At 34.9% G+C, this 22,585-nt stretch overlaps 1 protein-coding gene across 1 annotated transcript in view; it reads left to right on the top strand.

The window, feature by feature from the left end:
• MGAT4C (MGAT4 family member C) overlaps positions 1 to 22,585 on the top strand; it is a 613,336-nt gene that overhangs the window by 544,618 nt on the left and 46,133 nt on the right. Inside the window, exon 6 of the mRNA XM_067698739.1 lies at positions 21,114 to 21,164. The gene's annotated coding sequence lies outside the window, so the exon portion shown is untranslated. The remainder of the gene's footprint in view (positions 1 to 21,113; positions 21,165 to 22,585) is intronic.

Raw genomic sequence — 22,585 nt, 5'->3', positions numbered from 1 at the left:
AAGCTCTTTCTGCTGCTGCTTTAATAGCAGTTCATATATCTCCAAATATTTTTAAATGTTCTATTTGATCAGGCAAATATATGTTGCCTATTTCCCCTGGTAATCAAAGTAAAATAAAAAGCAAAAAATATAAAGGAAACTTAAAAAAACAAACAAACAAAACATGAATGTGTGATAAAAGCCTGAGTCAGTTACTAGGGGGTAAATTAACCCAAATGAATTACCCATAGCAGTGAGTAAAACTGCTTTCCCAGCCAAAGGAAAGGAGTAGGGTTGAACAAGACAAAGCAGTCACTTTAGTTAAAACCAGAATACTTAAATATAGCAGGTGGCAAAAGGACAAAAAAATAAATGCGGATAAAAAGATTAGAGAGTAGAGAGAGGAGAAATGCAGGTCACACTCTGATAAAGAAGATATGCCTTGTCAATAGCATCTGACAAAACAGGACTCAAACAGTGGCATGGTATTGGCACTGCGAGTCACTCCTGGTATAGCCATTTCATTCAATGAACACACGCCCAAAGGGAGAACCTGCCCTCAATAATCACTATTTCACTTTATTCTCAGTGTTTAAACATTTCTAGTGTTTAAAGATACAAAAGTATGATTGTAATTATAGCACATATTATATATATATATATCTTTACATGTTTTGCATATGTACATTGTCCATTTCCCATGCATGTTATTGTAACATACAATATATATGTAATATATGAGTAAATAGGAATATTTTTTCAGGGTAAATTTTCTAGGGAAATTTCATTTTTCTTGCTGCCTTTATATTCTAATCCTCATTTCAAACCCCGTCCTCCCATCAGAAAAGACCATGCTATATAGTGATAGCTAAAGATGACCACTGCGTATCCTTAGATATTTTCAAGAGGAGACTGCTGAATGTACCACTCTTTAGTCAGGGTTTAACCTTTTCCTTTTGCTTTTGTAGTCTAGCATTTGAAACAGCTACCTGACCTCTCAGCAAGTTAGCTATGATTTCCTCACCTTTTCCTTGTTGTTGGTTATACTTAGGCAAAATTCTTAAATGGAGTAATAGGATAGATAGTCTTTTGGGTCCTTTACAGTCATGAGACAATAAGGTTGTATCTGTGCTCTTTTATTGCCTTGAGTGAATCCCTCCTAATCCCATTCATTTGAGAAGATATTTATCAAGTACCATCTCCATGCCAGGATTTGACTAGATATCAATATACAATTGCTATTCTTGTCAGTCAAAGAGTTACACCTATTCACGTCACTGGAGTGACATGAATCTCCTCTTCTGAGGAAAAAAACAGTGCTACTCGAGCCTATATTTTTCTGATTAAACCTCTTCTGTCTTGTGAGGTCTTCCTTCTGAGCCCTGGTTTCCTGTAGGACTATAGAAGACAGTCTATATATATAGACCTCTCTATATAAAGGTTATAGAGAGGGCACTATAACCTTTAAAAACTATATTGCTATTTTTACAAATAAATATTATTAAGGGAATTTTAACTAAAAACCATCAACTTAAACTAAAGTTTAAATTTGGGGAAAAAATATCTGTTGGTATATATTTTGATTGAACCTACACACAAGAAATAGACTGGTTGACTAGCTTTTTCCCTCATTTAGATTCATTCTTTCAACATATATTTACTATATCTATTATTTATCAAATACTTTCAAACTATCAGAGAAAAAATTCTGTTCTTGTAAAGTTTGCAATCTAGTCTGAGAGGACATATAATAAAAAATAAACAAGGAAGTTATATAGTATATTAGAAGGTCATAAATGCTATAGAATATTTTTAAAATATAGCACAAGGTGAGGGGTTTTAGAATGCCTGTTTGGAAGAAGAAACTTGGAGTTTAATGGTTAGGATAGACCTCACTGAGAAGGCTATGTCTGAACTGTGACTTGAAGGAGGGTAAGTGTTAGACCTATGGGAATATTTAGGGGGAGAGATTTTAAAAAGAAAATTGGAACATCGAGTGCGAATTCCCCCTACATCAGGAGGCTCACAGCGTGTGCAAAGAACAAGGAAGGCAGTATGGCTGTTGCTGAAAGAAGAGGGCAGGAATAGGAAACCAATGAGGACCTTTTTAGATCATTGTAACTGGCATTCATTTCAAAAGAAATGAGGAGATAGTGTAAGGTTTGTGTAGAGAAATGAGGTTATCTGATTTTTATTTTAGTAAGGTTCCTCTAGTTAGTCTAGTTAGGGTAGGTTGGGGGTGGGCAAGGAGGCAAGGTTGCAAGAGTGGAAGAATGGAGATGAGTTAAAACCATATTAGTTAAATCTGGGTAAGAAATCATAGTAACTTGAACCAAGGTGATAGCAGTAGTTTTAGTGAGTCATGGTTATATTATGGATAAATATTAAAGATGGAGACCAGCAGGATTTCCTGATGAATTGGATATTGATTGTAAGATGAAGTTGAACTCTAAGTGGCCTCAAGGACTGGAAAAATAGAGTAGACATCAGTTAGGAAGGAGAATATGGTATAGATTCATCTGTTTACTCACCCTCCCATAGCTTACACTGTTCACTTTCCCCTCAGTGCAATATTATATGTGGAATATTAAGATTGGAGACTTTTCCACTTTACAGGTATTAGGTTTTAGATAAATAGACTAAGTAAAATCTAAGACTCATACATATGCTCTGATTATTTAATAATTTGGAGTGCTGTTATTGACCCAGTCACTTGTGGAAGGATCAGCATTGATGGTGGTTTAAATATTTGAGAAGTAAATCGTTATTATCTCATCTTTGATTTGAATCAATATTTTTGTAGGTAGAGTTGTCCTAATCAAGAAAAAGACTTTATGAGGAGTTGCTTATTAAAAGAATACTTGAGGATAAGCCAGATAAGCTAAAAAGTCATATGTTTTTAACTCCTCAGAGAACTGAAGATACAAAATTAAATGACCAAATTCCAGAAAAGGAAGGGCCTTTCCCAGAGCAGAAGAATCTCATGATTTTTTTCATCCCTAAGGGTACTGCAGCAGAAGGAAACTGTCTGCATTAGACAAAAATTAGGAGGAACTAGCACAATTTTTAACAAGCTATTAATGGTCACAGGAGGCTTGGAGAAATGAATTAGAATTCCAAAGCATCTCCATCAAAAATCAGTTCTGTAGCATTGACCACAGAGGAGCTTCACCAACTGCAGGGCCATGGCCTAACAAAGATTGGGGCAAGGAAGGAGAGCTAAGGAAGCTCACTCAAGGCCTACAGGCCTTTCATCCACTGTACTGCTATAACTGGTTGGGGGCAGGGTAGCAAACTGGAGAGAGATTGTCAGAGGCATGGAAAACTAAAATAGTAAAAAGAATACCTCAATAATCCACAAATCCCAGATACCCAGCTCAACTACAGCTTAGATTGGCTCAGGCCAAACAGACAGAAGAAGGAGCAGGCTTTTCCTGGGAGTGTGTGTGTGTATAAATATATATGTGTGTGTGTATATATATATATATATATATATAATATATATATACACACACACACACATATATATGTAAACTGGAGGAGATAAAAGAAATAATTATGATTTATGTCACAGCTCTGCAAAACAAGAATGAATCCTTGGAATCAGAAAATGCAGAGATTGAAAGTGAGGTTCAAAAGCTTCATCAGAAATTTACATTAATGACTGAACCATATCAATAAATGAAAAAAACAAACTAATTAACTAACACACAACAACAACAGAAATGACTTCCCCGGTAAACTAACTGTAGTGGGAAAGAATGGCTTAGAGAGAGGAATAATGATGTTGCAAAGCAGACAGAAACAGGAACCATAACCCCGAAGAGCAGAATACCTACCAAAAAATCAAACTAAAACTTAAAGAAAAGAACAAAGAATAATTTGTTTCTTAAAAATCTGCGTTGTAGTAAAACAAACCGTGACTATAACACAACAGAAACAGACTCATAGATACAGAAAACAAACTAGTGGTTGCCACTGGGGAGAGGGAAGTGAGAAGGGGCAAAATAGGGGTAGGGAATTAAGAGATACAAACTCCTAGCCATAAAATAAATAAGCTACAAGTGTATATTGTTCAGCACAGAGAATATAGCCAATATTTTATAATAACTTTAAATGGAGTATACTCCATAAAAATATTGGATCACTATGTTGTACACCTGAAACTAATATAATATTGTAAATCAACTATACTTCAATAAAAGGACAATTATAGTGAGGTAGATGGACCTAGAGTCTGTCATACAGAGTGAAGGAAGTCAGAAAGAGAAAAACAAATACCGTATGCTAACACATATATATGGAATCTAAAAAAAAAAGATGATTCTTAAGAACCTAGGGGCAGGACAGGAATAAAGACGCAGACGTAGAGAATGGACTTGAGGACACGGGGAGGGGGAAGGGTGAGCTGGGACAAAGTGAGAGAGAGGCATGGACATAGATACACTACCAAATGTAAAATAGATAGCTAGTGGGAAGCAGCCGCATAGCACAGGGAGATCAGCTCAGTGCTTTCAGACCACCTAGAGGGGTGGGATAGGGAGGGTGGGAGGGAGACACAAGAGGGAAGAGATATGGGGATATATGTATATGTATAGCTAATTCACTTTGTTATAAAGCAGAAAGTAACACACCATTGTAAAGCAATTATACTTCAATAAAGATGTTGAGAAAATAAAAAAATAAAGGGTACATTAAAAAAAAGAATTTAAGATACATTAGTTTACTTAAGTTATTAAACTTGACACATTCAGCCCCCAAAAATTAAAAAATAAAAAAACAAAAAGACAATTAAAAAATAAAAAATCTGCATTGTTGCCCCTTATAAAAAAATATATGATATGTGGACAATAGCACAGGCTGGTCTGAGAAATACCAGTGACTTCAAAGAACACACAGAGTAGACCAAAATTAACTGAAATGGATGTTAAATTTGAAATTTTAGAGAAGCAATCCAATTTTGGTGTTTGGCGGAGGCCCAAAGGACCAGGGAATCCTCTGAGTTGCTAGTAAGGGACATTAGCTGAGAGGACTTGGGGGTCTAGGATCCATGTCCACTGTTGACCAGCTAGCACTTCCACTTCTGCTCCTGCTCTTACTCTGTATGGCAAGAAAGTTCACTCCTGCTTTCGTCTCTGATCATCAACCTGGACTAGCAGGACTCATAATCTATTACGTGCCTTCTGCCCGTGGAACAGACGATCCAGTATCCTTAAAAATGAAGTCCAGTGGAACTTTAGCATACTAAAGATGCTTTTGGCAATTTGCATTTTCACTATGTACCTCTTTTACTTGAAAGCAAAGCACCTGGCCCAAGCTCTCTTGCTCTACACCATCACGAAGTTGGAGGCCCATAGCAGGAATGAACAACGGGGGAAACTGATGAGAGGAGGTCCTCCTTCCTCCCCACAACCTTCCTCCAGGAAGTATATGAAGACTGCCTTCCACCTCCGATTACTTTCTACAGGGGGATTTTGCTGGCCAGCCCCATGCCCCACCAGCACTGGTAAAAGTTTGTCCACTAAGACATTTCCTTGTCAGCCTTGCTCAAACCCAGAATTCACTACCTACAGTCATTTCCTCAAAGGAGTCCCCTATTGGACTGAATTCTTCACATGAATTTTCTGAAGATCCAGAATCTGAGGAAGAAATGTTTCTATCATTTTGCATCTTCTTTCTTTTGCTTTACTGGCTATGAATTAAGTGTTTTTAGATAATAGGTCAATTTGAGACTTGATAAAATTATAATTCTTAGAATATAATTTCATAGTTAAAAGTGATGTCTTAAATTATTTGAACAAATTATTTCCAATTTAATGGACTCTCTAGACTGGTAAATTTTGTATTCTGATATGATTAAATAGCCAATCATAACAAAAGCTATAATAGACATTTTACGTGAGGAGTTAAACAACTATTATAGATCATTTTGAAACTTTAATAAGCCATATATATTTCCTAAAAATTTATAAGACAATTGTGAAAGTTTCCTGAACTTTACCTAAATAATTTTTATTCATTAAAAAAAAACAAAACGGGGTTTCCCTGGTGGCGCAGTGGTTGAGAGTCCGCCTGCTGATGCAGGGGACACGGGTTCGTGCCCCGGTCTTGGAAGATCCCACATGCCGCGGAGCAGCTGGGCCCGTGAGCCATGGCCGCTGAGACTGTGTGTCTGGAGCCTGTGCTCCGCAACGGGAGAGGCCACAACAGTGAGAGGCCCGCGTACCACAAAAAAAAAAAAAAAAAAAGATATGGCGCCTCTGGGAAAATACTATTAGGGAAAAACAATTCTTTATTCTTTGAGTGACATGACAACCTCAAAGAGGGCTATCTGTCTAGAGGCCTCCGCCAGTGTATCAAAAACAGAGGAATAGAAGCCTTGAGCCTCAGATAGGTTTGTCATCTCCAGAGATCTCTACTTCCTTTGAAAAAACTGAAGCTGTAGGTCTTGTTTTAGTTGATAGCCATATTTGCATGTTTCCCTCTCTACCTCTAGGAAATTGGGAACAAAGAAGTTTTCAAAAGACAATGCTTTGTGTCCATTCTCTTGCTTCCTGCTTTATTTCTGTTTCCATTCTGAGTAAGACTGCTGTCTCCCACTTCTCTGATCCGTTTCAGTATGCTGATATGCATCATAAGGTAGATGGTGTGAGAGTGATGGCTTACTCCACAAGTGTTAGACTCCTGTTCAGAGGTTGATGCTCTGGTACTCTTAAGACATAGCGCTTGTCAAGTGAGAGAGGCAAGAACCAAAAGGACAGAATCTTTGTCATTTTAGTTCATGATAATCAGAACCACAGTGTTCTGACACTGGTTTTGTGTCAGAAAATTGAACGTATCTGGCTACCACAGTCTAGGTAGAATAGCCTTTATCAGATATACAGGCCACATCACACTGGCGCTTGAACTATCCTATGTCTGCCCTTCCAGAATGGATAAATCCCCAGGGGAGGGGTCGGGTGGGTAGGGACTGTCTGCAGCCAGAAGAGAACAGAGGAGACAGCTGTTTTCAACCAGCGGAATGGAAACTAGAAACACTGGTTTTAGCCCAGCTGGTCAGTAGAACTATGGTTCCTTCTGAAGGCAGAAGAAATCAGCAAAGCGGTGAAAAAATGTGAACAAAGGGATGAATAGAACACAAAGGAGGCACTAGTGTGAACATTGAGGGGAGATGTTCGATCTTCCAGGAAAATGGAATGCTCTGGCATACGAATTGAATGAAATGTTTGTGTAAAATATTATATTCTTTAAATTCAATGCTTTTCCTAGAAATGTGGATATCTCTCTAAATGCTTTGTATAAACTTAAGACTGTCCCCTAATGAAATTGGAATTGGGAAGAATTTGAGAGCAAACTTGAAAATTGAATATGGTTTTTACATCTAAAAGATAAATAAAATGTTAAATTAGACATTTAGATATATATGTTAGAGTTGAATAAACTCTTACCTTTTTATTAAAATCATGGACAGACCAAGTAAAAAATGTCAGAGAGACCTTTATCCCCATAATATATCATGGATTAATTTAAATTCAAACCTAGAAGACATGTTGTATATGTTGCCTTGAGGAAGTTACCAAATCTCTCATGGTCTCAGTTTTCTAATATAAAAAATAAAGATAATACCAAAAATTGTTGAGCTGACTTTATAAGACTGTTTTAAGAATCCATGACAGTAATATATTTGAAGCATTTTCAAATTTAAAACACTGTAAATTTTTAAGTATAATTTAATTGTAAGCCATAAACTACTGGGGAAAATATTTATCACTATTAGTAGACTGTTAAGTTTATTTTTCTTGCTAAAAGAGGTTATGAGAATAGTTTGAATATTTTATTTGTCATGATACAAAATATTTTTATAGATTTTGGGGGCATTCATACTCTTTACACAAACTACTCAAAAGAACTATTCGAAAGAGAGCTGTCATCTTTCTGATGAGGCTTTTTATTTTGTACTATCTTTCTAGCAGATTTATTATAGCATTTATATGTGTCAGTTAATTTGAAGGAATATTATTTTCTAGATAATTTAGGCCCCAACATCATATTAATAACTAAAATGTATAGATATAAACAATACCCATTGTTAATTAAGTGTGGATTTTCATTTATAACCTTTTTTTCTCTTATAGAAATAACTATCTAAGGAAAGGTTTAGTTAATGACTAAGCAAAGAAGCGAGGCAATGTAGGTTAAAATCAGATTTTAAAAGCCTTTAAATTTAAGTAAACCTATGCTAATCTATTATTATGAGGTCCAGAAAGAACTGCCAAATCAAAAATACCTCCTCAAATAGCAGTGCATAGAATTCAAAATTCTCTCTGCTGGAGAAATCTTGTGTTATTTTCCCTGAAAAGCTCCAGTTAGTGGGAAAATGTCATATAAATTCATTATATTAGTCATTTAGCCATTATTCAATATCTATTATATTCCAAACACAAAGATGACATAATATAATTTCTCTCCTTGAGTTTACAGCATTGGGAAGATACAGACATTCACAGAAAGATTGCAGTAACATGTAGTTCATCCTCTAATTAAAGTCTTAAGAAAAGGATGACCAACATTGCTGCAGAGGTTACAGACCTTCTAAAAAAAGTGACATTTGATCAGGATTTTGTTCTAGGAAGATGGAATATATGTTCAAAAGCACTGAAGCTTGAAAGTTCATATGAAATGTGTTTGAAAAACGGCAGGTAGTCCACTGTAGCTGAGGCATAAGATGCTTGGTGTGAATAAAATATATGGCAAAGAAATTTATTTAACCAAACAGACAATGAGAAAACAATAAAGGGATCAAAGTGTAGAGTGGTCTGACTGCAGCTGCATTTAAGACATTATTTTGGCAGCAGAGTTATCTGATTCACTTATCTAATTGGTTGGAAGAGACAGTAGACACCGTTTAGTTAGGGATATACTGAAAAGCCAGAAGGGTAGCTGCTGTGCAAACAGGAACATTACTTGGAGCCTGAATGCTTGGGAAAAGAGAGCTCCAAAAGTTTCAGTGAGAAAATGTTTTCCTTAATCCACAACTTTTCCCCAATGTCATGGTTATGTGCCATTGTGTCACAAAAGAATAGTGAACAGACGTTATTCCCCTTTCCTCCAACCCAGATTCACCAATGAACTCCCTGCCCTTCTCCTGAACTTGACTATATGATTACTCTTTGGCATTTGTGAATTTAACATTCCTGGGTTTTCAGTAGTAATTGAAAAACTGTGAAAGTCCGCATCATGTTGTGATTTTTTTACACACATTTTAAAGGCTTTAAGGTGATACACGAAAAGGAGTCACTAGGGTAATACACGCAGCCAAATCACCGGTTTTTATACTTCAACTTATCTTTTTTTTGCTGTACGCGGGCCTCTCACTGCTGTGGCCTCTCCCACTGTGCAGCACAGGCTCCAGACGCGCAGGCCCAGCGGCCACGGCCCATGGGCCCAGCCACTCCGCGGCACGCAGGATCCTCCCAGACCGGGGCTTGAACCCATGTCCCCTGCATCGGCAGGTGGACTCCCAACCACTGCGCCACCAGGGAAGCCCTCTTCAACTTATCTTTTAAAAAAAGTTCCACTAGTCTTTAAAGAAGATGTAATTATTGTGAAGTGGTTAAAAAACAAGAAAAAGGAATCAATAAGCAAGAAACAAAAGAATTCTGTTATGTAGTAAAATGTGACCCTAAAAAAAAGCCATGTATTAGTGTAAATGATAGAGATGTTAAAGGAAAAAAGGGGAGGAAGTTTAAAAACTAAATCCAGATGACTGATGTTTTGAATAAAAGAAGAGTAGAATGTGGGAATTACCAGTGGGTTATATCTATACAAAGGCCATCAAATAATATTCATGGATATGAACAAAGTTTACATAGTTTCAGAAATATGTTACTATGAAATTAGCAAATTTAGAGAATTTTCAAGGTTTAGGGAATGTAAATGACATTCTATTTTTTTAATTTAATTTTTATTTTATATTGGAGTACAGTTGATTTACAATGTTGTGTTAGTTTCAGGTGTACAGCAATGTGATTCAGTTATACATAAACATATATCCATTCTTTTTTAGATTTTTTTCCCATATAGGTTATTACAGAATATTGAGTAGAGTTCCCTGTGCTATGCAGTAGGTCCTTGTTGATTATCTATTTTATAAATATATAGTAGCATGTAAATGTTAATCCCAAACTCCTAACTCCTAATTTATCTGACCCACCCCACCACGTTTCCCCTCTGGTAACCATACGTTTGTTTTTGAATTCTGTGGTCTGTTTCTGTTTTGTAAATAAGTTCATTTGTATCTTTTTTTTTTTTTTTTTACATTCCACATATGAGTGATATCATAGGATATTTGTCTTTCTCTGTCTGACTTACTTCACTTAGTATGGTAATGTCTAGGTCCATCCATGTTGATGCAAATGGGATTATTCCATTCTCTCTTTTGTTTTTTAAACATCTTTATTGGAGTGTAATTGCCTTACAGTGGTGTGTTAGTTTCTGCTTCATAACAAAGTGAATCAGTTATACATATACATATGTTCCCATATCTCTTCCCTCTTGCGTCTCCCTCCCTCCAACCCTCCCTATCCCACCACTCTAGGTGGTCACAAAGCACCGAACTGATCTCCCTGTGCTATGTGGCTGTTTTCCACTAGCTATCTATTTTACATTTGGTAGTGTATATATGTCCATGCAACTCTCTCACTTTGTCCCAGCTTGCCCTTCCCCCTCCCCACATCCTCAAGTCCATTCTCTAGTAGGTCTGCATCTTTATTCCCATCTTGCCACTAGGCTCTTCATGACCTTCTTTTTTTTTTCCCTTAGATTCCATATATATGTGTTAGTGTACGGTATTTGTTTTTCTCTTTCTGACTTACTTCACTCTGTATGACAGATTCTAGGTCCATCCACCTCACTACAAATAACTCAATTTCGTTTCGTTTTATGGCTGAGTAATATTCCATTGTATATATGTGCCACATCTTCTTTATCCATTCATCCATTGATGGACACTTAGGTTGCTTCCATGTCCTGGCTATTGTAAATAGAGCTGCAGTGAACATTGTGGTACATGACTCTTTTTGAATTAAGGTTTTCTCAGGGTATATGCCCAGTAGTGGGATTGCTGGGTCATCTGGTAGTTCTATTTTTAGTTTGTAAGGAACCTCCATACTGTTCTTCATAGTGGCTGTATCAATTTACTTTCCCACCAACAGTGCAAGAGGGTTTCCTTTTCTCCACACCCTCTCCAGCATTTATTGTTTGTAGATTTTTTGATGATGGCCATTCTGACTAGTGTGAGATGATATCTCATTGTAGTTTTGGTTTGCATTTCTCTAATGATTAATGATGTTGAGCATTCTTTCATGTGTTTGTTGGCAATCTGTATATCTTTTTTGGAGAAATGTCTATTTAGGTCTTCTGCCCATTTTTGGATTGGGTTGTTTGTTTTTTTGATATTGAGCTGTATGAGCTGGTTGTAAATTTTGGAGATTAATCCTTTGTCAGTTGCTTCATTTGCAAATATTTTCTCCCATTCTGAGGGCTGTCTTTTGGTCTTGTTTATGGTTTCCTTTGCTGTGCAAAAGCTTTTAAGTTTCATTAGGTCCCATTTGTTTATTTTTGTTTTTATTTCCATTTCTCTAGGAGGTGGGTCAAAAAGGATCTTGCTGAGATTTATGTCATAGAGTGTTCTGCCTATGTTTTCCTCTAAGAGTTTGATAGTGTCTGGCCTTACATTTAGGTCTTTAATCCATTTTGAGTTTATTTTTTGTATGGTGTTAGGGAGTGTTCTAATTTCATACTTTTACATGTAGCTGTCCAGTTTTCCCAGCACCACTTATTGAAAAGGCTGTTTTTTCTCCACTGTATATTCTTGCCTCCTTTATCAAAGATAAGGTGACCATATGTGCATGGGTTTATCTCTGGGCTTTCTATCCTGTTCCATTGATCTATCTTTCTGTTTTTGTGACAGTACCATGCTATCTTGATTACTGTAGCTTTGTAGTATAGTATGAAATCAGGGAGCCTGATTCCTCCACCTCCGTTTTTCTTTCTCAAGATTGCTTTGGCTATTCGGGGTCTTTTGCGTTTCCATACAAATTGAGAATTTTTTTTGTTCTAATTCTGTGAAAAATGCCAGTGGTAGTTTGATAGGGATTGCAATGAATCTGTAGATTGCTTTGGGTAGTAGAGTCATTTTCACAATGTTGATTCTTCCAATCCAAGAACATGGTATATCTCTCCATCTACTTGTACCATCTTTAATTTCTTTCATCAGTGTCTTATAATTTTCTACATACAGGTCTTTTGTCTCCTTAGGTAGGTTTATTCCTAGATATTTTATTCTTTTTGTTGCAGTGGTAAATGGGAGTGTTTTCTTAATTTCACATTCATATTTTTCATCATTAGTGTATAGGAATGCTAGAGATTTCTGTGCATTAATTTTGTATCCTGCTACTTTACCAAATTCATTGATTAGCTTTAGTAGTTTTCTGGTAGCATCTTTAGGATAGTATCATGTCATCTGCAAACAGTGACAGCTTTACTTCTTCTTCTCTGATTTGGATTCCTTTTATTTCTTTTTCTTCTCTGATTGCTATGGCTAAAACCTCCAAAACTCTGTTGAATAATAGTGGTGAAAGTGGGCAACCTTGTCTTATTCCTGATCTTCGTGGAAGTGGTTTCAGTTTTTCACCATTGAGGAGATGTTGCCTGTTGCTTTGTCATATATGGCCTTTATTATGTTGAGGAAAGTTCCCTCTATGCCTACTTTCTGCAGGGTTTTTATCATAAATGGGTGTTGAATTTTGTTGAAAGCTTTCTCTGCATCGATTGAGGTGATCATATGGTTTTTCTCCTTCAATTTGTTAATATGGTATATCACATTGATTAATTTGCTTATATTGAAGAATTCTTGCATTCCTGGGATAAACCCCACTTGATCATGGTGTATGATACTTTTAATGTGCTGTTGGATTCTGTTTGCTAGTATTTTGTTGAGGATTTTTGCATATATGTTCATCAGTGATATTGACCTGTAGTTTTCTTTCTTTGTGACATCTTTGTCTGGTTTTGGTATCAGGGTGATGGTGGCCTTGTAGATGAGTTTGGGAGTGTTCCTCCCTCTGCTATATTTTGGAAGGGCCTAAGAAGGATAGGTGTTAGCTCTTCTCCTAATGTTTGATAGAATTCACCTGTGAAGCCATCTGGTCTTGGGCTTTTGTTTGCTGGAAGATTTTTAATCACAGTTTCCATTTCAGTGCTTGTGATTGGTCTGTTCATATTTTCTATTTCTTCCTGGTTCTGTCTCGCAGTTGTGCATTTCTAAGAATTTGTCCATTTCTTCCAGCTTGTCCATTTTATTGGCATAGAGTTTCTTATAGTATTCTCTCATGATCCTTTGTATTTCTGCAGTGTCAGTTGTTACTTCTCCTTTTTCATTTCTAATTCTATTGATTTGTGTCTTCCTTTTTTCTTGATGAGTCTGCTTAATGGTTTATCAATTTTTTTTATCATCTCAAAGAACCAGCTTTTAGTTTTATTGATCTTTGATATCGTTTCCTTCATTTCTTTTTCATTTATTTCTGATCTGACCTTTATGATTTCTTTCCTTCTGCTAACTTTGAGGTTTTTCCATTCTTCTTTGTGGCTGAGTAATATTCCATTGTATATATGTACCACATCTTCTTTATAGGACATTCTATTTTTTAATAAAATGATATAAATTTAAGTAGTTTGATATTAGCTTTGAAGAAAAGTACTTCAGTTTGAAAATCAAGGAAATCTCGATATTTTTCCCCATCTTAACATGTATTTTCTTTTTTTTTTAACATCTTTATTGGAGTATAATTGCTTTACAATGGTGTGTTAGTTTCTGCTTTATAATGAAGTGAATCAGCTATACATATACATATATCCCCATATCTCCTCCCTCTTGTGTCTCCCTCCCACCCTCCCTATCCCACCCCTCTAGGTGGTCACAAAGCACCGAACTGATCTCCCTGTACTATGTGGCTGCTTCCCACTAGCTATCTGTTTTACATTTGGTAGTATATATATGTCCACGCCACTCTCTCACTTCTTCCCAGCTTACCCTTCCCCCTCCCTGTGTCCTCAAGTCCATTCTCTACGTCTGCATCTTTATTCCTGTCCTTCCCCTAGGTCTTCAGAACCTTTTTTTTTTTTTTCCAGATTCAGATATATATGTGTTAGCATACGGTATTTGTTTTTTTCTTTCTGACTTACTTCACTCTGTGTGACAGACTCTAGGTCCATCCACCTCACTACAAATAACTCAATTTTGTTTCTTTTTATGGCTGAGTAATATTCCATTGTATATATGTGCCACATCTTCTTTATCCATTCATCTGTCGATGGACACTTAGGTTGCTTCCATATCCTGGCCATTGTAAACAGAGCTGCAATTAACATTGTGGTACATGACTCTTTTTGAATTATGGTTTTCTCAGCGTATGTAACATGTTGTATTTTCTTATTTAACTTTGAATTTTTATATTATTTTTAAAATAGATTACTCATTTCATATACTGCATACTTTTTTGGTTAAAATAATAGTTTTCACAAATTGACATCAATTTTAAGAATAGATATAGAATAACAGAACTAGTGAGTTATTGCCAAAACAAAGGCTTAAATGAGTTCTGAATTAATTTAAAATTTCCAGAAGTGTGCCTGAGAAAATTTTAAAGAAAAAGAAAATATTTGTTGAAACTAGTGACTAGTGACTAGTATAGCAAACCCATTGATAAGCAACAACTAACAACCATTTTGCTTAGTAGGAAATATCTACAAATGGCTACCTTTCTCTAAAAATTATTATCTACTTTACTCCATTTGTCTAGCCGCGTGAGGATACCCAGGATTTCGGCAAACAAATTGGAGAAGGAGGAATGAGAAAAGCACTGATGTTTAGAGAAGAAAGAATAAAGATATGAAAAGATACATAAATCCCAAGTAAAGATCAAATGAAAACAAGAGGCCATTCCCCCTCTACCCCCAAACATTTTAAGTTGGCAAAGATTTAAAAAGTTTGAAAGGATACAGCAGCTAGCTGGAGTGTGAGAAAAGAAATATTCATGTAGTTCTGGTAATATTATATTAGTGAGTGTCGAATGTAGATCCTTTCAGTTCATGAGAATCATGTGTGTTTCTACTACAACAGTTAAATACACAAATCAATGAAAGAAGTGGGTTTAGATGGTTCTTATAGACAGGGGTAGTGTTCTCTTGTCAGTTGTTCTAAGCTATATCATCCTTAGCAACATAATTTATGGTTTGTGATTTATATTCCTTTGATTCCAATGTATTTACTCATGTAGTTCTCCTTATCAAGATGTCCTTTCATTTCTGTTTATCTAATACCTATGTACAATTACAACTAATATGTTCTCTTGTCACTTAATATTTCACATTTTGTATAATCTCTACACATATACTTATTCTCTCAACTAGATGGTCAACTCTTTGAGGCCCAGGAATTAATCTTAAACATTCTAGTATCACCCCATTTCTAACACAATGCTTTATGTAAATTTATGATCAGTAGCTGTAGTTTGAATAAATCATCACTCTTACCACAAACATTATTATTATATAGAACATGCTAGTAGACATTGATGAAAATTTAAAATATGCACATTTTTTACCAAAAACTGGTTGAATACCTACTGCTTGCCAATGGTGTACAAGACTCTGGGGATACAATTGTGCGCCAAAATAAAGAGGGTCCGATTTATGTTCTAAGAGATTAGAAAGATGTTAACTAATTAAACTAGTTAATATATAATTAAAAATTGAGATAACAGCTCTGAAGAAAAGAAACAATTTTTTCATATAGTTTTGAATTCTATGTTCTCTAGCAAAGAAAAATACTCATTTGAAACCAGAATATTTTTTTCTGATTTTACACTAAATACATTTATCCAGAAGCTATATTTTCAACCACATGTGGGAATCACACTCTACTTCCTGTGCAACTAGATGCACCTGTGGTCTAGGTATGATACTGACCAAGGTTCTTGGCCTTCCCCAACCAATAGAAATTTACTAGAGGCCAGACATGAAATTCAGGCAAGGCTTTATTGGGGCCTCTGCTGCAGCAGGTGGGGGGAGCAAGAAAAAGTAATAGGTTCCCTTGCTTATTTGCTCCCTGATGGGGACAAGCTGGTTCCTTATATGGGGTGAGGGTAGGGGTGTGTCCAGTGCTCAAGCCAGAGGGGTGTTTTGCTCACCCCTCTGGTGGTGTTGAGTTCAGGGGGCATGAGCAGTACTGTGCTTTTGCTCCAGACCCCCTGTTTTTGCTCCCAGCTCTTCAGAAGTGGCAGTTGGGGTTTTTTGTCTTTTTGTATTTCTTGTCCAGAATTTGCCCCAACTGCTCATGCACGCAGTTATTTTTAGTCCCATATAGTTTCTTTGTATTTTGTTGCTCAAGGAGAGGTGTGTCCAGGTGCAAGCATTGCAGCACTGCAGCAAAGGGTCCCAGGTCCCAGCCTATCTCAGGTGGACTTAATAAATGGACACCCAATATCTTTTTGACTGTGAAAGGGGATCCTGGACCCTCTTCCTCTACTTCACTTTTCTGTGGATGAACACTGCCCAGGGAATAGTCAGTTCCAGTGTCACAGATGACTCTACTTAGTTGGCTTCTTAGCCTACTTAAATGGCCTCCTTAGTTCAGCTAAGGCAAGCCATGCTCAACCAAGGGGCAAAATATCCTACTTTTTCAGTTTGAAGTGTTCAAAGACCATTAATTTGCCTTTTCGTTACTTCATCTACAATGAAGGAAATTTTCAAGGTTGAGCTAGTGATTTTCCAACATTGTAGGCACCAAACTTACTTGTAAATATTTAAGTTAAAAAAAGTCACTGTAGCTAATCATCTCATTTACAAGTCAGGTTAAACATGTGGGGAGTAACATGTGTAGACCAAAGTATGTTAGAACGGAAATGACACTTCCTAGCTCCCCAAGGATCTTTCACTTTGCTTGGCTGACTCTGCAACTCCAGAAAACTGCAGCCAGACTCCAGTAAAAGAAAAATTTGCCTCTTCTTACCTTTGCTGCCTTTTGCATTTCACCACTCAATTTACAGAGAAGAAATCTATTACTCAGCAGGTAGTGCTTGCACAAATGAAAGATAAATTTTTCTTCTAGATAGGACAGATCAGTGAGACTCATAAAATATTAATGATGAAAGCTTTAGGAATTAGGTATATCCCTGACCATAGGTTTCTCTTGACAGTGAAGCACAGTCAGTTTAATCCCTTTTTTTTTTTTTTTCTGCAAGAGTCCCATCAAGAATGATATGAAGGGAAAAGAATACATGATTTAAGATTCAGATGAGCATAGATTTTTTTGAGAAAGGTAATTTTTCTCTCTTTCATTTTCTCCCATGTTTTGTGTTCCTTATCTGCTGTAAATTTCACTGAGTGATGTAGTGTGGTCGATTTGATTCTTGAAGCTGCTCATCTGCTCATGAAGGAAATTGCTTGAGAATAATAAAGTACACATTTCATATTATTTAACATACAATATAATAATAGTTGACATTTATGTGATTAAAGCAATTCATTTATCCAAAAATTAGGGATCTAGTGAATGTGTATTCAAATATACATCATCAAAGAATGGCTCTGTATTCTTCAGAAAGTAATCGTTACAGATACTTTTCACTTGCTGAGATTTATTATCTTGAAAATCCTTCCATGATCTTTAAAAATGTATAATTACTTTTAGGTTTACTATTTCTTTGTAGAATGCTTAGTCAATTACCATTACCCTGAGATTCTTTTCAACATATATTTTCATTTTATACAGAAACAAAGTTTACATTTATAAAATTTAAGGATCATAGAAATTTATCATTCTCTTATTATGGCAACCTGAATAATTATATGTATTTATAAACATATATTTATATAATATAAATTTAAGTATCTATAATGTTAAATATTCGAATATTTAAAGTTTAGATATTGGAAATTTGCTGAAAATAATAACTTTATTAACCAATTATTTTTAAAATTCTTTAATATTTTTTATGCTAACATTATTTGTCGCATAATTCACAATATTTTTACTCATGCTAAAGAACAGAAGAATATTAAACTAACCATTTTCATAGTAATGCCTCAAAAGGAAGACACCCAAAAATGAAACTAAGTACATCTAAATCATATCTATTAGAATTTAAGACATATTGAAAATGCCATTTAACATGCTAAATATTAATAACTAGAAAAATAAAACATCCTTTTTTATATGCTTTATTTCTCTATCTAAATAGAATAAATTCTTATACTAATAAATTTGTTTTTATATTAAAATATTTATTAGAAGAAAGTATATACAGTCAGAGAAATTTATTTTTGCTTAATTACCCTTTACTTAATTGAATATCTTGTTTCATGCATCTCTTCTCAGGTACACCCCTGATATTTTTCTTCAGTATATATGCACAATTATACAAAATCCAAATGCAATCCTTATAAACCACTAATGGGTTCCTAAGATCCCGTGTTTACAGTGTATGTTGAAGTCTCCAGTTGATGATATACATACAAGGACAAATCAGCAGATTCCATTTTGTTAATCAGCCTTTTAGAAAATTCATCAACACACTGTAAAAAAATCAGATCTTTTGTTAAAACATATCTTGAAGTATGTTTAAAGTCACATCACTAGTAAGTAAAAAGACTCAAGACTTAGGTCCATTACGAAACACCTCGTCTTGAAGGATATTGTTATATTCTCAAACCCAATAGTTTTTCATCGTTGCCTGATCATCTGAACATCACCTCTAGTGTCTGGAATGCCTTTATCAATACAGTCTATTCATAAGTTTGAAAACAAACTCCATAGCCCAAACGCCCGGCAGTAGCTAAGTACCAGCTTGCACAGAATTAAACTCATTGTTACTACAGCCTTCTGCATACCAAATTTTTTGGAATCTGTAGCTAGACCCTCTTAAGTCCTACCTCCTTTCTGCCCCACTCTAATAATTGTAGGGGCCCCCTTCTCCGTACTAAGGTATAACCAATTAGCTGTAATAATAATAGCTCCATACTGAGAAATAAATTTATTTGAAATGAAAATTCTAAAATGACTCTTACCATTTTAAAATATCAGTCTCCCATTGCAACTATTCTTGCTATATCTGGAAGCTACAAAAGATAGAAAAAAATAGAAGAAAATTACAGAAATCCTACTGAGGGTCTTTTTGACCCCAGAAGCTGACCACAACGCACCTAAGTGGAGATGAAATCTGTGCCTCAAGAGCATATGAATTTTCACAGTTTACCATTGTGTAAAGCAATAAATCTTTATATAGCATTAAACTTCAGAAAATAACATTATTGGTTCCTCAGAAGTACCTAAATAGTCCAGAGAAGCACTAAATGTTTAAAATATAAATAGTAGTTTTAAGCCTAGTGGAGGAAAATAATGCAAAATAACAATGCATTTATTCCTCAAACTATCTTTGCTTAAAGAATATGCACATGACTTTAAAGACATTATTAGAGACTTCATGTATTCATTGTGTTATAGCTGCACAGTTTTCTTCTGAATACCTTTGTTAACAAAATCTGGCAGACATTCAATAGCAAACTGTGTTCCAAGCAATGAATCCATAATGTTGTAGCAGGAACAATCTCTTTAATGTTGTAAGACTTCATATATGATGGAAAAATCAATAACTTGGATAAACATGGAACAAACTAGCCCATGCACTTTTTCGGCGACATCCCATTTGATTGGAAACAGTTTTCCCCTGCCCATTTGGAGTTCACACATGATCACAGCCAAATAGGATTTTGCTTTTGTTCTTCACCTTAAGATCTTGTACATCTATAATGGGTAAATACTAAATCATTCTTACTTGTAAAACCCTGAGTCAAAGACACAGGATTTTTAAGAAATCCTCTCCTCTCAAAAAGAAAAATAAAAGAGCCAAAATGGTAAATATCAGTCATCCAGAAATCCCAGGAATTATGCCAGGACTCATTTTTCCTACTTTAGCTAGACTCATTATTAGTACATTAAAAACATTTCGAGACGAAATAGTGAATGATTTCCATTGCATTAATGGCATCTTTCTCCCATCCCCTTTTCTGTTATGCCAGACTTTAGTTTGGGGATCCATATGGTTTTGTGGAGACTGACTCCTCTTCTGGCTTCAGGGATGGGATTTATATAACACAGCTAAGCCAGTGTTATGGGCTGAATTTTGCAAGTCCAGAGTACATCTCAGGATTTTTTTGGGGGGGAATATTGTTATGTAAATAATCCCCTCTTTCTACCTGAGGAGATGGAGGAAGGATGTAGTCCTAAGTGCTGGTGGCATTTATCTTAATATCACAAGGGGAGCCTTAGGATGAAACCAACCTCATAAGGCAGAATGTTGAAAACATGCCAGGTCTACCTGTAGATTTTTAAGTTGTGTGAGCCAGTTAATTATCTACACTTGAGCCATATGAAATTACTAATTTGATCATTTTTTATCATAAAAAGGACAAGCTCATGTTGATCAACCCAATGTACTGCTTAATCCAGAACTTCTGTTACAAGCTAATAGAACTCTCTAAACTGAAGAGATGGACACATAAAATTCTATGCCTTTGAGAATTTTTAACTTCTTAAACTACTGCTAAAACATAAATTTATAAATTAAAAATTAAATTATAAATTTAATTAAGTTATAAATTAAAGTAAAAAATATTAATTATACAAGGAGTATATTGATACCAGTAGAGTTTCTAATGAAAGATTTCAAAAGGAATTTTTTGGATATAGAGATACAAAGAAAGTTATAGGAATATGATAATGTTAAAATATATGTGTATATCTTTATATTATATAATATATACTTCAAACATTTAATTTGACTACTTTTAATGAATAATTTAACTTAATATAAAGAATTGTTCCGTGCGATATATATATTAAAGCATTATGTTAAAAAGTTTATTCTATATTTTTCTCTCAATTTAGAAAACTAGCAAATATGAATATAATATGATTGCATGGGAATAACAAATTATCTAGAATAATTTTTTTAACTTTAATAAATAATAAACAAGAGGATTGTATTAGTAATATTGGGCTTTCTCTTTTCCAGTGTATCAACATTTTCTGCAGAGGACAGATTGTGAACAACTTCTTTCTTAAGGTGAGATTGGGTGTCATGCACAGTAGAAGTTTGAGAGGCTATAAATTTTTTAATATATTATCAAAGATATTCCATAAGTCAAATTGTCTTAGGGTAGTTGTGCATGCCTAAATTGAGGGTATGTGCTCATTAGTTTTATATGCATACATTCTATTTGTTCAACAGTACTACTTTTACTGTAAACTCTAGAGGATGTTTATTGGAAATTTCTGAGTTTATCAAAGCACATAACTTGATATTTTTATTAAAACTTGGAAATTTTATTGATGCTAAAAGAAACAAACAAGCCACAGAACAAAACTAAAATATACTATTAAAACTAATACAATTAAGATATCTCTCAGAGCAAATGAGTACTCACACACACACACACACACACACACACACACACACACACACACAGAGGCATGTTAATATTTTTAACTTCCTCCTAAAATACAAGTATATTAGATTATTTTAATTACCATGAGCCATCAGATTTTTTTATCAATGCTATAGGTATTTTTGCTCTATTATTCCAAGAATTAGATATTGTTATTACTGTATTATAAATTAATATTATATTAGATTTACTCACATATTTACCACTATTTTTTCACTGTTCCTTCTTATTAGAACTTCCACCTTATCTATTTATTTGAAGTATATTTTTTAGACTTTCCTTTAGTGAAGATTTCTCAGTTTTTCTTTGTCTGAAAGTGTTTGTATTTTGCTCTTGTCTTTGGAAAATAGTTTCTCTGAACTGTGAGTCGACATTGTCAAAGATTTTTCTGACACCATTGAAGATTTTATTCTGTTATTTTCTGGATTCCATTTATTAATGGCAAGTCAACTGTCTGTCTAATTGTTATACCTGCATAGGTAATTTGCTATTTCTCTTTGGCTGCTTTTAAAATCTTCCTCTGTTCTTTGGTGTTCTGAAGCTGGTTATGACGTGTATAATTTTTATGTATCCCACTTTAGACTTGTTGGCCTTCCAGAATCTGAGGATAGATGTCTTTCAGCAATTCTGGAACTCCTTGGTCATTACCTCATTTAGTGTGACTTTTTCCATTTTTCTCTACTTTTATGTCTCTTAATTTTTTTCCAAATCATTTCATATTTTCTTAGTATCATATTCTCTGAGTCTATATCCCATTCACTGATTTGATCTGTATTTGTGATTTATTTTAAATTAATCTCTTTTTATTCTTTTAATTTTATAATTTTTGATACAAAATTCCAGTTGAGTGTTTTACAAATTTAATAGTCTCTTTTTCTTGTTCTTATTTTCATTTGAGCCTCTATTTTAATTTTCATGGTTCTAATTGCACTTCCAGTTCCTTCTTGTTCTCACATGTGAAATCTTATTTTCCTTGTGTGCTCTGATTTTGACTGTAATCTCACACATGTGGAATGTTATTGATGAAAATTCTTTAAGG

This window comes from Pseudorca crassidens, chromosome 11 (genome assembly GCF_039906515.1).
Source record: "Pseudorca crassidens isolate mPseCra1 chromosome 11, mPseCra1.hap1, whole genome shotgun sequence".
NCBI classification, from domain to species: Eukaryota; Metazoa; Chordata; class Mammalia; order Artiodactyla; family Delphinidae; genus Pseudorca; species Pseudorca crassidens.
This window is presented reverse-complemented; position numbering and strand designations above follow the sequence as displayed.